Source organism: Mchenga conophoros, linkage group LG9, assembly GCF_057382185.1.
Source record: "Mchenga conophoros isolate Kocher_MC1m ecotype Shallow Benthic linkage group LG9, M_conophoros_male_GT1.1, whole genome shotgun sequence".
Lineage (NCBI taxonomy): Eukaryota > Metazoa > Chordata > Actinopteri > Cichliformes > Cichlidae > Mchenga > Mchenga conophoros.
Window position 1 is genome coordinate 21,615,489 of NC_140534.1, and position 13,569 is coordinate 21,629,057.

At 42.7% G+C, this 13,569-nt stretch overlaps 1 protein-coding gene across 2 annotated transcripts in view; it reads right to left on the reverse strand.

Moving 5' to 3' along the window:
* pou6f2 (POU class 6 homeobox 2) overlaps nt 1-13,569 on the reverse strand; it is a 78,967-nt gene that overhangs the window by 35,560 nt on the left and 29,838 nt on the right. The gene's annotated exons all lie outside the window — the stretch shown is intronic.

A 13,569-nucleotide genomic window follows, 5' to 3' on the forward strand; every position in this document is an offset into this window, starting at 1 on the left:
AACATCTATTGATAATACGGCCCAGCAATTGTGAACACATCGTAGACAAGCTTGTACACACACCGAATCAATGCACTTAAATTATTTAAGTATGCTTGTCTCATAAAAGATGAATAAAACATCAGGGCAGACAAGTCTTTGATTAGCGTGGTCACTTCGTCTCCAGGACAGGCACAGATGAACATTTGATGAAGATCAGATCATCCTCCTCTTTCCTCACTCTGCAGAAGCCCAGCCAAAGAGAGCCGGCATCTCTCGGCCAGTAAACAGCACACTTTTACATTTCTTCTACCTCCTGACACATTGACACCTCTCTCACACCCCCACCATGAATTATATATCATCTGTGCAAACGGCAAGAGTCCAATTCGCACTTGAAATGTTGGGGCAAGTTGTCTAGCAAGCGCTGAGCCCCTGACAGGACCGGCTCTTTTCCTTTGCAACTTCACAACGACAAAATGTTGAGCCCCATTTAAAGATGGAATAAAAGGGAACAAAGACGGACAAAACAAAAGGGGGGCAAAATGAGATTTCTGTCAAAAAATTATCGAAACCAGGCGAAGATCAAAGACGATTGAAGAATTTCCTCCAGCGCCAACCATTACGCCAAGGAACACGAGGCACAACAAAAGAATATGAAGCAGAAGAAAACAAATACAGAGGGAATATGGAAGAAGCCCCATGTGGCCTTATTATAAGGGCTACACTGCAGGTAACTATATTCTTTAACAGCAGTGCTTTATAAATTCTGTCATCTTGTTAAGACTGTCAGGACCACTGACCCTCCCTTCCTCTCTAACTGGGCAACTGGCATTTTGAAGCTCATTCTTTTAACCACAGCTGTCTGATTGCTTTGGTTGAGCACATAATCCAAACAGCTTGTCTCAGCTAATTGTTTGTGCTCCTTCCTCCAGCAGACACAGGGCCGAGGATGAGAGCGGGAGCTTCACTTGTGATGGAGAGAGGGCAAAAGGGTGCCGGGATCCTATAGAGCTCATTATATCTCCCACTGTCTCTTTGTTGTGTTTCATATTCACTAGTTCTCGTCTGCTGCGATGCAGTCAGCGCTCCCACTTAGTCATCGCGCCTGAGGGGTGGAAGAGCAAGGGTCTCACTTTCAGTGTTGTCACAACTTGCCTATGTTAATGTTTCTAATGAGGAATGAGCCAGATCATGCGGCGCAATGATCAGATGCAAACGAAACTCAATTTTAAACTTTTAACAACAATCATTTGGGACTCCGAGACACCAGCGCTGAGAAGTCTCAGGCCTTCAACCTCAGCGCTTTGAGAAACTGTCTGCCATCTCTCTTTCAGAGCTTCTTCTTCTTTTTCTTTTTTTTTCGCTTTAGTGCCACAGTAGAAATCAACTGTTATCTCTGACTGTCCTGGCCCAGGCTTGTGAAGTAGTGGAGGACGAAGCGAGACTGATTGTCAGAGGTCGAAAGGCTAGGTCAAAGCCGGCTCGTTCGTCAGACAAAATGCTATTTTTGTTTCCTGTGCGGTTGAGTAGTGGGGTGGGAGGGCGGGCAGTCTGCTCTCTCATTACCAGCACTATCTCAGTAGTCACTGCCAACCCACCTATTACAGCACTTTTCTCTCTGGGGCTGATTCAAGCTCCTTGTTTTCCTCCCGATGTACAACACCTGCCTTTGTAACTATTTCCCTTGAATTGCCTTATACACCCTTTGCCTGTGTGCTTGTTTGTGCATATGTAAATGAGTCTGGCTACCTGTTGGTATCGTGTCATCCTAACATCCACAGTGCATTTTTCGAGTTAAATGAAATATGAAAACATCTGTTGATGCATTTAGCCTTTCTGAAAAGCAAAAAATAGGTGGTCGTCATGTTATAGCGCTTAGAAAAGACCCGGGCAAGGCCAGCATGAAGAGTGATTGCAGGGTCATAGCAATCACATCTACACAAAGGGACTTTGACTATCATTCGTTCTATCAAACCGCACGTGATCTGTGTTGCATAAAGTATGGACAGAAGGAGTCGGAGACGATGATCTCATGTTGGAGGCATTCAGTATTTCTAGCCGTTAAAAAGGAAACGATAGTTCACAAAGCTTGGACAGAATGTACTGAGTTTCAGGACTGAATAAAATCTAATGGTACCTTTTGTATATTCATGCATGCACACTGGCTTTCATATGCATCTCTTCCTTTAAAGCCAAGAAAAAGTTTTTCATCTAGCTGCTTATACACTGCTGCACTATCTGGATGTCTTTAGCCTCACTTAGGAGAGGAGTGCAGTAAATTAAGAGCTAATCAGAAGCTACAGAGGAGCCTTTCCAGGTTGATGAAATTGTCCTATGTGACCCACCCTGTATCTTTAGGAACTGCTCTCGTCTCTAAACACGGCTGTCATTCTCCGACGAGAGAGGTGAGGGGGGGACAAACAAGCTCCCCATTACTGCTCTGCCTCACGTTCCTCTATGGGAGTCCATAAACCACTGTCTCAATTGCCTTTTCAGTGAGTCACACTGATAATTACTCCACTGGAGGTAAGGAGATTTAGACTCTATGAGATCTGGTAATTATGAAGGTGGTCAAGGGAAGGTCATTTTTTACTCTGTGGATTAGATCGGCGCGCTCGCACACTGATGAAGGGGATAACATCACTGTTTCTGCTCTCATTTCCTTTGTGAAATGTTAACTTTTAGTTCACTTTCATAACACTGATTACGCGTCAAGGTAATTATTTCTATCACTGGTCATTCTGTCTGTCTTTTTTTTAATTCAAAAGTGATTTATTAAAACACAGAAAGATGAAAAGAAAGTGGCATCAGAGGTGGAGCATTTAGTATTAACCTGATAAATGACAAAAGGCATGAATTTGTGTAAATTGACACAGTTTAGCACAGGAAACATTTATTTTTGTTTCCTAAAGGCCATACTGGTGAGATAAGCAAACAATAGAGGTCAGTTATCTTAAACTTCCTGCATTTAATACAAATGCTAGAATATTTTATAGCTTTTTCAGAGTCTGGAAATACTTTATGTTTCATAAAGCATTCATTTGGTGCCCACTGAGTTCAAAATGAAAATCTGACTTGCATAAAACAATCCACTTATCATAACTATCATACTAACATTTAAATTCACCTACATCTATCTAATTTTCTGACAATGGACCACTGCTTGCATGAAACACGATACATTATAAATATTGCGTCAACTGTTTTACTCTGACTTGAGCTTTAATATACAGACCTGCATCGCTGAATCAAGTAGAAATTAGACTTACATTTACTATTTATGAATAAAGGAATAATGGATCATTTCTGAGGATCATTGCTTCCTTTTTTAATAAGTAGCACAGACTCATTACAATCATTCACCTTAAAATTTATTAACACAATGGTTGGTTTTAATCAGTTTTTTAAGACACTGCAGGCTGGACTGAGATGGCCCGCAGGCTGTATTTTGCCCGTGTGTGGTTTGCAGCATATCTGGTTCAGTTTTGGTAGAAACACTTAGACCAGGAGTGTCAGTGTTTAAACCGTGGGCCACATACACCCATAAACTCTGATCTTAAATGTGCCGAACCAGCTAAACTCCCCTTTGTGTATAGATGTTTAGGTAAACGTTTAGTTTAGCAGTGCACTTTCAGCAGTGTGTCTCCGTTTTTCTACATGATCAAGAAATGCTGCTGTAGTAAAGAAAGAAATCTGCCAGCATGACTCTTTGGACTTAAATAGTTAGAAATCCACATGTAAGATTACAGGAAGAGTTCATTAGCCATAAAACCTCCTATTTCTTTTTCCCACTGTAGTCTCATTGTAAAAATATGAAATGTATATAGTAAATAGTGAAAATGAATTTTTATGTCATTGAATTATTTATCAATCATTTAATTGCTTTGGTTTAGTATGAACGACCATTGGGAAGGTCTTTATTGGTGGGAAAAGCTGTAAAACTTATGAAAATACGGTTAAAACTTCAAAAATTCATTCAGTACCTTCCTTCACTTGTTCTAAAGCACATCCAGTGGGCCGAATTAGAGTCTTAGGAAGGCCAGTTCTGGCCCCTGGACTTTATGTTTGATACCCTTGATTTAGACTGTCAAATAAAGGCAGCAATACTGAAAATACTTCAATACTAGCTCTGTATTAAAAAGTAAAAGTATGAAATACTTAATACTTCATAGTTTACACCTCATACAGTGGAAACTATGATAACAATGCTAATTAAAGTTTTATATATTAATTCATTGTTGTTGTCTACATCTCTAATGTCTGCTGATCAATACTTGTTGGCTGTACTTAGATCCAACTTAAAGACAAAGGTGATGGTGCTTTTGAGTTTGCGGATCCCGGTGGACACCGTTGATACCTTTAATAATAAACTTTAGACCCACCTGTTCAGGCTTGCTTCTATTTAGTTTGATCTATTTGCTGCAAACTGCTTGTCAAAGTTGTTCAGTGCGTTTGTACATGTTGCTGCTAAAGTGAAGGTTTTTCTTTCAGAAAACACTACGATTTTTCCATGCAGCAACCAGCTGGCATTAATAACGTCTCTTTCCTTGAGTAAAAAAATTACGAATCATCGAGTGGCCCATTTAGTCTTAAAGGCCATGAAACGCAACAATCTAGTTTGGTATTTTGGCAAAAAAATGCAAATAATCAAGTGAAGTATCTCATATTTGTGCCTAAATCCCTGAAATAAAAGTTTAGCTAGAGTTAGAAAGAAAAACGCTTAGAAAAACAAACACACGTTCTCACTCAGAGCTTCTTTTTTTTACAGCTTGCAACATATTTGTGTTACATTCCTTCACCGGCGAGTGCATACAGCTGGTAATCACGTTAAGGGGATGGAGAATAGATACCTGCGTTGGCAATGGCTGGAATGAACACGTGGAAAATGAAACGTTAAAGGAGCTGGAGAACTACTGAATAAAAACATTACTCAGAGAGCCACAGCAGTCAATATCAGCATTTCAGCTGCAGGAGGAACTCAGCGACTACAAAAAAGAAAGAGAGAGAAAAAAAATATAGGTAGTTAAGATTTGAGCGGAGTCGCAGTTACAGGATTTTGGAGAGTAAACCACATCGCTTGTAGGGATCCAGAGATAATGCTTTCACTTTGTGATGCAAGGCAATATCAAGCAGTGTTGCAGGATTCTCACTCTGGGGGAAGCATTTCAAAGAATCAAATCCTCTCCATGGAGTTGTTACACATACAAGAAAATCCCCGTGTGCTCGATAATGTTGCCCTTTTGGTGTTGCTTACGCTTTGTTATTGATTTCCAAAGTGTGGTCCGGGAACCTCTGGGGAGGGGGGGGGTCCCGATAAAGTACCAGGAGGTCCCAAGCAAAAAGAGAGAGACCGAGTTTATTTTCCCTCTGATTTCAATCCTTAAGATTTTTATTTTTTCATTTTTGTGCAGTGATCTTACAGGTGAGGGTTTTTAAAGATTAAACCAAAGCGACTAATTAGTTTATCTCGCTTTGCTTGAAAGTTTCTTAAATTAAGTGGCAAACTTTCTGCACTAATCCTGGTTTCAAACATTTTTTATAGCTGTCTCATTAAAATCTCTTTGAATAAATAAAAGAAATACTTTATTTTGTCTAAAGCAACTACAACGGCTTCATTTATGACCAAACCTTCACATTCTGAGATATTTTCAGGCTCCATTCAAACACACTCCACATAAACGGTATGTAATGCAGTGAAACCCAGTATGGGGTCTCCTGCTTTTGTCCTTCAAAGTCCAGAAGGTGTTGAGCCCCCCCCCACCCGCGCTCCCCCTTCCTGAAAAGAGCCTGTCTGCCTGGCAGGACAGACCGGGTTATTACAGCGTGTTCATGGTCCCATCATGTGTCGTCAGACCAAAGCGGAGGCCGCGAGTAAAAGCCTCATGTAAAATTTATGTTCATGCGGCTGTTTCAGTGGGTGGAAAAATCAATATTGCGGGCCTGATGCACGGAGATGACTGAGTGCTCTCTGACTGACAGTAAAAGCTGAGAGAGATTGAGGGGCTGCATTTACTGCTCCAGAAATGGAGTGGAGTAGAGTCGCCCTAATAGTCTAGTTCACCTTAAATTTGAATTTCATTGTGGATTATTTTGGTAACAACTTGAATACTGAGGGGTTGAAGAATTACTCCATTAGATTAAAAAGAGGACTAAGCAGGATTGTTTCCAAATCGTCTCGAGCACATCTTGCATTGTGACTTCTGAGCAGCTACAGTATTGTATATTACGGGGTTATTAAGCCTTCCCTTCCTTCCCAACTTACACAGATATAAAAATGATTGTAGAATAATCAAAAGACAATGTGGGTATGAGGAGGACATCACAGGGCTTTTGTTCTGCGCTGCTTCGCTTACATATGCTTTTGATAACGTGCCGCATACCCACAGTGCATTTGGGGAGGAATGTGAGAAGAGAGCGAAAAGAAAGTGAGAAAAAGAAATTCAGTGGGATGAAATAACCCCAAACAATGGGATTTGCTTTCCATTCTTCTGCCTCCATCTTCTGTCTTTAATTATTCCCTTTGGTTGTCTGAGGGAGCGTGTAAGCACTTTCACACAGCACAACATGCCCAGCAGCACAACACTGTCTGCCTTAGTGATGTGGAGACTTCTGAGTGACACTGAGCCTCTTGTGATTATTAATGCTGTTTAATACAACACAGAGCAGCCACTATGACTGAGGGAAAAAACAGATTTCAAAATGCATGCATTCAAAATGCAATGTGAATGGAATTATGTACTACATGAGCACTGAGCACTTGAGATACACCCCCCCCCCCCCCTTTTTTGTCTTTTCCTTGCTACATAAACAATGTGTACACCGCAAAATGAAGGCTAATGTTTTGTAGATGCAACGATAACAAGCGGCCCAGTGTGCTTTATTTTTGCACACAGCATTTAATGGAACCACAGCTGATCCTGGTGGGATCCTTTGTGCCGGTTTAGTAGTTTCTTCCTGAATCGCATATGAGATATTTGAGAGCCCAGAACGATGTATGATGAATGAAGTAGCATGCTACTTATACGCTTATCGTGCTCACTGACTAGCAACAGGTTCAGCAAAGGGCAGCGGCAGTAAATGAAATTCCGCACCAGGACAATATATCATCAAAAGAAATGTATGCACCCGAAACTTACAAGCCTTCTTCGGATGCGGACAAGGTGCCTGACGGGGTTGGGGGAAGGGAGAGGCGGAGGGGATAGTAAGGAGAAAAAGAGAGGGGGGTGGCTGGAGAGAAAAGAGGGGAGGGTTTTCCTTTTTTTTTTTCCTTCTTCTTTTTTTCCTGGATGGGTGAAGAGCAAAGCAATGGGAAGCAGCAGCAGCAGCAGATTTTGTTGAATCAGTTCTATTTCCATACTGGCTGATCTGTGTCTTTTAACCATTTCACTGCAGCTGGAAAATGAAAGTACCAGGGCTAATTTCACAGTGAGAGCTCACTGAACAAAACCCCCCACGGTCTGTGGCAAAAGGTGCTAAGTCTACTTTGTCATTGTGAATTACGGCAGTGTAATTCAGGAAACAGCCTTGTGTATGACAGACAAGAGTAGGAAAAAATGTCCAGAGGAAAAAGAGAAAAAAAATGCAAGAAAAGCCTTTTTTTCCCCTCCCCTCTATACCCTCACATGTACTTAGTGAGTCTTTCTTATGATCTGTAAGTATCAGATACCTCTCTCCAAACATGCCGTCCTGTACTGATGCCACGGGATCCATCTGTGATGTGTCTGCAGTTAGTCCAGGAATAGCACCCGCGGGACTTGCGCACTCCTCAGGCCTCCTGCGGGACCTTTTAAGCTGCATTGATACTGATAAAAGCCCCCACAAATCTGGCCCCAAGATACCTCAGCCATTAATTAAGGTAATTAGGCCCTGGTCAGCAATTAGTAACCACAGATAGCTTTTAGCTGGTGAGGGGTTTGGTTCCACACCATCTGCTGACAAATGTCACCACGGACTCTTTGGTTTCACACGCGGGGAACCGGAGAGCTGTGTTTAAAAGTGACCTCTGTGTGATCCAGACTCCCACAGCTCCTCTACTGCCGCCGCCGCTGCTGCAGGATCACTTTGTTTGTTCTTCTCTCAGGTTTTTTGCTTCTTTTCTCTTTCAAACACGAAAGAGCGAGCTCTATGAAAATCCATACATGTTGTACACGGTCAGAGCGGGAACAGGAAACGTTCACTGCACAAGTTATTGAACAAAATTAAAACGTCTGGGCCCAGTGTAAGGAGTATTGATCAGCGCGTAATGCTACATTGATTTGCTAGTATTATTAAGTCCATTATAGATCTGTTTTGATAACATTTTACTTTATATTATAATGTTATGTACATATGTACTTACTGTGAGTCAATTATGCAGATAGGTATAAAACATAACAGTGACAACACAAATACCTTTGGAAATCATTAAGAAAAAGCAGAATAGACCTGCTGAATAAGTCTGGGAGAAACATTTGTGCCCTTTCTACTAATATCAAAACACAGCAGCGTGCACGCTTCATCCGGTGGCACAGGTATGTGATATAAGGCACCCTGACTGATAAAAAACAGGCTGAACACACAAGTTCAACCTCAGAGGACACATCACGCAATAACTCACATTATTGGGGAATGGGAAATAAAGGATGCCGCTGTGCTGCTTTACACAATTCCACATTTGAAGCAATCGGTGATAACACCATTTTCATTCCAGTTCAGTCCCATAAAATTACCATTAACATTACAACTCATGCAGAACACAGATAAATGTAAAATGTCACCCAGTTCTGCCAGGCAGGACTTCCAGTTCCACAAGATTACCATCTCTGTCTGCTCTCTCCCACTGCACCTTGTCTAATATTTCATTTACAACATTTCATAAGTTCATTTTCCCCTCACTGACCATGTAAATCACAAATCAATTTTCATTTAAAATGCTTGACTACAGATTGTTGCTGAAAGCTCCTGAATTGCGCCTCAGCAATATGGCAGACCTTTAGCAAATCTTTCGGAAGCGGTGTGGTCAGAGGAGGGAGGCTAAAAGTGAGATGTAATTTCCACAAAACAACTCTGGGGCCGAGTGGTCAAGGCATTTACTGGAAAGACTTTACAAGTACTGAAATGCCACGAAAACAATGTATTGTAATTTATACCCCATTCAATATTCCCTCATTTAACTGGTCCACTCGACGGGAACGATTAAAACAGATGAACTCTATTGATTGTGCATAATTGTTTAGAATATTAATCAACATGCACAGCTATCATGGTGTAAGATGATTTCATTGAGCGTGTTAGGATTAGATAATTGAGATTTTATTCAAAAACGGTTAATTTGGCTAAATGAAGCCAGCAGTGTGGCTGTTTCACATTTAGACACTTAATTACAGCAGCTAGAGGGTAATCTCTTTTAGCTCCGGAGCTCGGGGAATAGCGTATAGCCGGATTGCTCCACGTGTTTTTGATTATTCACATAACTGGAAGCTAATTTCAGAATTTGCCATCTAGAAATTCCGCCTCCTAATTCGGAAAACGATCCTCTCCTAATCCACGCTGCTTTATTGCCACCCTGAGTAAAATCCATTAAAATGAATGCATCACACTGCCTGCACACACAGCGCAGACGGACACTGTGCGATGGTGAGCGACCGCCTTGTAGACTGTGTGTTTATGGCAGGTGGTTTTGCAAAGAGCCTCCCTCAGTGTTTACCAGTGAGGGCAGATGTCAGGGTTTGCTGTGGAGGAGCAGACACAGCCACATCTGATTAACAATATTATTGTCCTCCTCCACACCGCCATAAAGACTCATCCCCTCCCCTCTTCCCTCCTCTCCAAGCCTCCCCCTTTTTTCTTTCCTTTCTTTCTATTTCGGGCTCTGGCAGCGTGCTGTCCTGTGGCATGGCTGAACCAGAGTGACACCGCCACCATCCATAGAAACAAAAAACGAGCCAAGAGCCAGAAGGTTAACAGACACACACACACATATACACACACACACACACACACACACACACACACACACACACACACACACACACACACACACACACAAAACAACGGTTTCTTACCAGACACAAAACACAGAAATGTCTGGGGATGCATACATAAAAAAAAAAATCATACTGTATATTCAAGAAACACAGAGGATCGTTGTTTTTTTAAGCAATTATGGAAAATATGTAACTTGAATACAGAACAAATGATTAGCATGGCTGCAACAAGTGAAGCAGCAGGAGGTGAAATTTACTTACATCTCAGCTTGAAAACAGACATCAGAGTATAAATGAGCCTCATGGGAGAGAGCGAGTGTGTGTGTTTATATGTGCATCAAACCCGTGTGGTTGATCCTAACCCTCTTAATGCTCTGCTGTTTGTTCTGATTGGCGATTTTTCCCCCTCTTTTCTCCTTTCTGTCGCCAAACTGTCACGAAGGCACTAACCCGGCACGTTTCGGAGCTTCTTATTGAAGACAAACAATAAACCACTGGCAGATATCAATGGCAGAGATGAGAACTCGGGTGCCATATCTGCTGGGACTGGCTGGCGAACCTGCCTCTGCCTGCGCTTCATCTCCAGCAGCACCTCTCACTCTCAATTATTTGGCTGCTGTCACAACAAATCAATCAAATTACCGCTCCAGGACTGTGTGCAGCTGCTCCTATTGCACCGCTAGTTGCATTAGCTTTGAAATGTATGAGGTCTACATTTTATCACTGTTATTTATTTAATGCGGCTCTCTCCCCTGCGAGTCATCTTACAACCACAGCAAAGTTAAATCATTAAAGGACGACGTGGAATACATACTGCTCGAGAACACTTCAAATTAAACAGTGATAAGGGAGAAGGGATGGGTTTAGCCTCTATTGTGTTAAGATGGCAGATGCGGGTGAGGAAGTGTGAACTGCTTGCGCGTGGCGCTTCCTAATGCACTCTTCTACTGGCTGAATGTGCCCACAAACAGCAGCGGCTCGTTTCTTTTCTCTTCTACCCCCCAAAATGATTTGAAACATACACAAGAGAAAAGCAGCCGCGCAATGAACGGCTGCTGTGTTTGTAACAAGCCCAAAAAGAATATCTGAAACTCTCCGGCTCTGCTAATGTAATGGCTAAAGGGACACGGAGGCATTCCCACAGAGGACAGAGGAGGCAGAGGTAGTCAGCGGCCTGGCCCGGTGAGCTAACCTCTTAAAGGAGCAGCAGTCAGCTGAGGCAGAAGAGATGCAATCTGACATGTCTAACTAGTGTGGAAACATTTGGCTCTTCCCCCCCAGGAGCCCACCCTTTGGTGGTGTAATGAGCAGAGTGATTTCCCTAATTTGTATCACGGCAAAACCCACAACCTGCGAACGACACCGCTGAGCGTTTTCATCAAAACGGCAGACATGCCTTTGATTGGCACTGACACGGGGTCTCATTACTGCAGGTGAGTGGGATGCCGACCTTTATCAGGAAGCTTGAGTGCTGTTTTGTGTTTCCTGCGGACGAGTACAGAGGAACAATGCTCTCACCTCACCATTAGAACTCGGCTCTCTGATGTGATGTGCTCCCTGGCTTTCTGCTGAGAGCAAATAAGATGGGATATGCTTATTAATATGAAAGCGCTCCGGTAAACTAGCTTCTTGCATTACCTTTGAGTGAGTCGTAGAGGAGAGGAGTAGACAGATGAGACTTTGTTCTGCTTCCTCCCAATGAGCATTACATGTATAGAGCTTTGAAACAACTAGTTTTACAAGTATGGTAATCATGCTTTGCTTGTTATGAAGTAAAGGCCTATTAAAAATGCAGCAGAAAGGTAGCGTCATATTCAAGACCAGAAATCTGCAGATGTCTGCATCAGTCGTGCATACTTAGATCTGAAATTGTGAAAATCATGTATGATTTTCTTTTATTTTTATTCCTATCAGCCGTCATATTTACAGACCTCTAGCATGACCCAACCTAGTTTTTGCCTCTGTGAAGTCAGCTAGAATTGTGTGCACTCTGTCACAAAAGATAACTTTCTCCCTTGTTTAGTTTCATTGGGGATTTGTTTTTACTGCATGTTTGCAGGCATAAATCATTCTGACAGATAACCAGTTACACTGGTGCTTGTGTTTACTGAGTCTGCCACAAGATGCTGCTCAGTTTTATTTACTTTATAGCACAACCCCATTACAGTGATAGTTATTCATCACAGTCTGAGAGAGCTGCCCTCCTAAAGCTAGTACAAGTCCAGTCGGTTCCCTTCTGTCAACATTTATTCTCACAGAGCCAGCTTTGATTAGCCTGATCAAAAACGCTGCGGTTACTGTTTCTCTTTTTACTTCATTTCCCTCATTAAAGGTTAATATAAAAATGCAAAAAGTGCATGCACTGAAATCCCTCATTTCATCTAATATAGCTAGTGAAACATGACATCCTGACAATGTACAGAGATTTAATGTATCTAATATCCTCTGTCCTACACCGCCCACTCCACAAGACAAACAGCCTTATTAGTTGGTCATTAGCTGCCTCATTACATTTAAATACAGCCATTGGCTGGGCTCCTCCCAGAGTCTCATTACTGTGCCTCACTGTTGTCTTCTGTCTGATCTGACACTAATTAGCGAGCAGTGTGAACGCTGTAAACTACACTCGCTCCCAAAGTCGTGAAATGAGCTGACTGCTCCCTGGCGACAGTGCGGCATCGTATTATATGTGTGATTAATCAGGCCTGGAGGGTCTGGGAGGGGGAGCGAGGGGGACACGGGGGCAGAGGCCAGAGCTGCAGTTGTCTGACAGAGGTGCTGTGCCAGCAGGCCTCATTCAGCGGAGCTGTGATGAACTCAGACAGGGGAGAGTGGAGGAGCGCAGCTTGGCTAGAGGGGCCCGGACACAGTCAAGACATTTAGCTTCACTCGTGACTTGTGTCACTTTCTCTCCACGGAGGTCCCTTCAATGAATCCCCTTCAGATAAGAGGACGTGCGAACAGGCAGTCTGTCAGTCTGCACGCTTAAAAAAAGATCTGCCACAGAGGCATTTCTCCACAACAGTTTTTTTCCCCTCTGTCTCTCTCTTTGTGTCTCTGATGGCTGTAGAATTTTATCAGGACATTGGACTCAGATTCTTTGTTGGTTTGTTTGGCAGTGGACAATATGGATGACTGAGAGGTGTTTGTTTTGGTGTTCTGACACCCTGACAATGTGTTTGTCGATCAGTTCATCGGATCGCTGAAGCCTCTGGGTTGTCCCTCACGCACCACGAGGAAGATGTGTTGAAGTGTGAGTCAGACGGGCCTGCTGGGCCCATTATCGTCCACTACTGACGGATACATTGAAGGGCTCGCTGGATAGATGCGGGTTTATTAAAAGCTCTGCCCACAGCGATGGCTGCTGTTATTTATGCATGTTTGTGTCCATTAGGCCTCTACCTCCACATTTCCTCACTCAGGGCATCTGTCCATCCATTTCCCCCACATGAAGGGAGACTTCCCTGCACTTTGTGCTGCACTGGCATTATTGTAATCTCCCTCCTAAAAACACACTGCTTTACATGTAGCCTGGCATCTTTTTACATTAGTGCGGCTCTCTCATCTAAGATTTATGGCTGACGGTTTCCCCATCCATCCCTCAATCTAATGGTATAAAAGA